At 41.1% G+C, this 4,876-nt stretch overlaps 1 long non-coding RNA gene across 2 annotated transcripts; it reads right to left on the bottom strand.

Moving 5' to 3' along the window:
* Positions 1-260: 260 nt before the first annotated feature.
* On the bottom strand, positions 261-3,330 carry LOC143164741 (uncharacterized). Of its 2 annotated transcripts, XR_012996125.1 has the most exons (4): positions 3,274-3,330; positions 1,744-1,902; positions 1,212-1,314; positions 261-597 (listed from the first exon to the last, which is right to left on the bottom strand). It is a non-coding gene; the product is annotated as an uncharacterized LOC143164741 (long non-coding RNA). The 2 variants fall into 2 exon arrangements; XR_012996124.1 differs by having other exon boundaries at positions 261-1,314.
* Between the last annotated feature and the right edge of the window lie 1,546 nt (positions 3,331-4,876).

The raw sequence follows: 4,876 nt of genomic DNA, 5'->3' as shown, positions 1-4,876 counted from the left end.
GACCCAGCGTGACCCTGAGGAGAGCCCAGCGGGTCCCCAGACTCCCATTCCTGACCCGCATCTGGTCCTCACCTGTCCCCTGCATACATGGGACAGAAACCAGCTGGACAAGCTAAAGAGCAGAAATCACCAGGGACAAAATTTGCCACCTCAATTCACCAAGCAATTTTTTTCACAGTGAATTGTGTTTTAACACCAAAACAGCTTTCCACCATATAATCCTAACACACATTTCAGCCAAAGTAATGACATGTCTCAAGGAACCATTTTTATTGATCATAAAAGGAGTAGTTTATAATTGGGCTATAGCACTTACTGGCTTCTTTTAATGGGGTGTTATACCATCTCATTTTTTCTTTTTTATTAAAAGAAATAATTTTCATTGCTTGTGGGTTTATAAAAGGATAAACAGGACTTGATTATCAAACATTTTCAGAGAATCCCTTCATTGATAACAACATGGTCTTCCAAAGAAGCAACCAAAAAGTTGCAAGTAGTGAATTCAAAGTCTTTTACCTTTTTCCTTTGCCCAGCTTTCAAGCAGACAATATTATGGCTTTTTTCTTCTCTTGGTTAATTATCATTGCGGCCAATCCACTGGAGAAGGGTATAGTATAGATTTTAGTGAAAGTGCCATTAGACTATTTAACACATATACTCTATGACAAGTAATAATTTAAATCCACTTGAAGGTTGGTCTTTTTATTTTTCACATAAGTTAATTCAGTTGTGACAATAACATATGTATAAATATGTTGCCAATGAACATTAACTACATTTTATGTCTCTATTATTTTGTATTTTACCAGGTTGTCAAGAAACAGATTTACAATAGAATGCAAAATATGAACATTTCTGGTGTCCAAACATGTCTAGATGGTGCATTAGCTGGCATTAGTAAGAAATTGTTCGTAATCTGCATTTATAAGGCTCAGTTGGTAGCAACCAAGCCTATAGATGAATTCATATGCATCAAAAGCCCATTTTAGTATTTTCTGTGAGAAGCACCATTTCTTTACTGACAATTCCTTGGTTTTAATGAGTCCTATACTCCATAAAATGCAAGTTCTGAATTTCATGGGAAAATTCACTACAGGATATAAATGTATCGACCAGAATACATCATTGTAAATTATTCTTAAATCAAATAGTACAACATTTTGGCTTCAGTCAGCAACAGCATGCAGGAAGAAGGATCACTAGCAGCATACTTCGAACACTCGGTACCGTGTGTCCCATGCCTGGAGGCTGCCTGGTCACCATGGGTCCTCAGACAAGTCAGCTCATTGCTGGATGTACCACGTCTCTGTGTCACTGGGAAAATGTCACAGTTAGTTTGATTTTACTTTTTATTGGATTTGTGCTAAATATACACTGAAATACAGTGTTTTCTGTGTCTGAACACTTTGGCTTGTGCTCTGTTTCATTCCCATGAATGGTTTCCAGTTTGATTACAATCCCACTGTTTGAAATAATTTATATTAATTAGGAAATTAACCCATTACCAGTCCTCAAACTCCTATGATGACACATGACAATGTAGAGAAAGACACCAGACAACTTTATGATTTCATTCACTACCTTTCATCTTCTAGAAACTCAAGTAAAGTTTTGACCAAGTCATAGGTAAGAATGCATTTTTAACAATGATTCTACTTCTTTTGTCTGTATCACAAAATTATGATGACAACAATGATATATGTGCTTAAAAAAAAACAGAACTGGGATCAGAAAGGGAGATACCTCTCAGATCAGGACCGAGCCTCTGGTCAAATCAATACTATTCCATTTTAAATTACTGCCACATAGAATAAAGTGTTTGTAAGGCAATAATTAGGTATTAGTGTTTGTCTTCATGAAGCATCTGGGAACAGTACCAACATTACATCTTCTTTGAAATATCTAATGAAAGGAAATACAACACAACAGAAAATCACTTTTTCTTTAGATTATTAAGTGTGCATCAAACATATTTATTGGCTTTTGAGGCAAAATTAATGTGTACAGGGAAACACCAGCAGTCTGTTATTACAGGGTTCTACTGAAAGGAAGAGCGCTACATATGGGTTTTGTTCTGAAAATCTGAGAGACATACTGTATTAAAATAAGATGCTTGCCTGGAGTAACACTGGATTTTACAATACAGAGCAGAAAGATGATTTAAAAGTTCTCCTCAATGACTGCATAAGCAGATGATCAGGTAGAACACTGGTCCAACGCTTCTTTTAGCAGGCCATGACCTCACAATGAAGAACTGAAAAGTAAGCTTGAGTATCAACTGCTGAACATGCAGATGAGATACTGGGAAATACACTGCACAAACACAAGAACAGTCCAACAGTGCTTAGAGAGCCAATTTATAAACAACCTTTGCTGGCTCTCCATTACTTCATTCCACGTAATAAATCACTACTGCGCATCCTAACATCTGTGTCTAGGATTCCTCGGAGAGCTCAGAAAAGCGTAGAGCAAACAAGTGTGGCAAGGACAGATCTACCCATACCAGTGAGAAAGTATCTACAGGTGCGGGTTCAGATGTCCAAAATGAACAGCTATATTACTTAAAATATCTCTTTTGCCTACTTTTTTAAAGTCTTATGGGATTGCATCACTGTGAACTATTTTCTGAGTCAATTCTTTCCCAGATACTTTCTCAATGTAAGGAAATGAGCTCAAGACAGCAGGTGGGTATAAGGAGAACAGTTCAGGGAAATATGACCCATAATGTGCTCTGTAAGAAAATGAATCAAAGTGTTTCACATAACACATCACAGCAGTCTCTCCAAAGGGCTGATCTTCCCATGTACTAAAAAAATCTCACTTCCCAAAGCCTACAGGACAGGAGAACACTAGTAACTCTATAAGGAGCCCTTAGCATTTAAAAAGCTGCAGGAAGGGTAAAACAAATCCAGCTCTCCTAAACACGGTCTCAAAGAGAAAAAGAGGGAAGAGAAGGGCCATACCTCATGTCAAACCTCAACACAGTGAAGCAATAAATTCAAGCATCTGGTGTCAGGTGTGCCGAGTAAGCGGATCAAAGATCCAGCACAGTGAGCTCTGACCGAGACCTGGCCGGTAGGTCAGATGGGGCACCGAGCAGGTGAGCAGGAGCTGGCCCGGGGGGTCCAAGCTTTGCCTCATCTTCCAGGGAAACAGCTATGGCCATCCCCAATTCAGTGATGGAAGAAGAGAGGGAGCACGCTGTTGCTGCTAGAAGCAGCTAGCCCCGGCACAGAAGAAAGTGCAAGAAGAAAGAGTAAAGAAGCAGCAAACCTCCCAGTGTGCAGCTTCAGTCAGAGGTTCCTGCTAATGATAGGAGAGTTCTGCAAGTTTTCCCTTATCCCAGTGAACTGGGTTATTTGAAAAAATGCCGCTCTTTAGTTCTTTGCCCAGCAGAAAATAACTACATTTGCTCTAACATAGCACAACGAAACATTAACAAAATGTTACTAATCATTAGAGAAAAGTGTCCTCCAAAATTAGGTCTGCATAAACCAAAGGAAATTCTTGCTATGCATGAATGAGGCCCAACTCTGGAAAAAAAACTCTGCTCCCTAAACAAATAAGGCCATTCCCTCTTTCTTAAGGAACTGGAACGTTTTTTCTTTCCATTTTTCCTGAAACCCCCTTCCCTGCAAATGAATGCCCACGATAATTATTTAAGAACAGCTCTCAGTAAAACCTTGCTGCCACCCTTCAGTTTTTCATAACTTTGGAGTGCCGCAGCATTGCTGCGGCACACACAGGTACCTCTCACAGTTATGGGTCCCTCCGGAAACGACCGTGCCAGGCAAACGAAGGGAGAAGGGACCAGGATTTATTACATAAACACACTGTCTGCTTCTCTTCACTGACCTCCCCTTCAGTATGTGCTGTTTTCCTCTGACAGTTCTGGCCTCTGCAGCATACAAAGCCCAAACATAACAGGACCAGCATCTCCTGCCACCAAAGACAGATAGGATGGAGCAATGCTACCCCAAACCTGGTTTCTAGCCAGAACCCCAGTGTGCCTGGCTCCCTGACGTACCACCTGAGTGACTCCAACTACCAGGCATGAGGGAGGGGGGCTGTGACCCTCCCCACCAACCTCTGTGGCCTGTCAGCCCCTCAGCATCCCTCTGGCCCCCATGCCCCAGCGAGAGACACCCGCAACAGCACCGAACTCGTGCCTAGGCACAGGCCAGGAGGTCAGTGAGCTTGAAGGTGAAAAAGGACATCTGAGAAGAGAGGGGATGAGGAAGGCGGCTTGGGGAAAGCAAGGTGAAATTATTTAAGTCAGAAATTCAAGCTGCTGATTTTAGCATTGACTCAAATCATGATTCATTTAAAAAAATAAAAATCAGCTGATCTTTCCTGGTTGCAGTCTCAGAACTTATTTTTCTAAAGATAGATCAGTTCTTGCCACCTAGTAACCATCAAGACATTTGATTAATAACTAAACATTCCCTTTACGCTCTCTTTGACCCATCTTTTTAAGCAACAAAGAGCGTTGGTTACTTACTACATACACAGTAAAGCACTTATGCAGCTCGACCTATGGACTTGCAGTTTTTACATTTCATTAGACAGCAGAAAACTTGGGACTGTATCAGGGAGTTTTGAATGGAAACTGGAACCCAGTTCTTTTTCTAATCCTTTCTCCAACTCCTCCTGCTGTGAGGCCAAAAGCACACTTTTTGATAGAAACCACAGAACAAGAAAGGGACGTGAAGATGAAAAGGGACCTGGCCCACCAGCTAGAACTGGTGGATTTTCTTCCACCTTCGCTCAAAGCCAGACCTGGCAATCACACACTTTCCAGGCTTGCTTGATATAGAGTACTTCCCAATGACAGTCATCTCCAGGAACCCATGGATGAGATGTCCCAAACTCCACC

This window comes from Aptenodytes patagonicus, chromosome 9 (genome assembly GCF_965638725.1).
Source record: "Aptenodytes patagonicus chromosome 9, bAptPat1.pri.cur, whole genome shotgun sequence".
NCBI lineage: Eukaryota > Metazoa > Chordata > Aves > Sphenisciformes > Spheniscidae > Aptenodytes > Aptenodytes patagonicus.
Note: the sequence above shows the minus strand (reverse complement) of the source record. Positions and strands in the feature narration are given on the sequence as shown.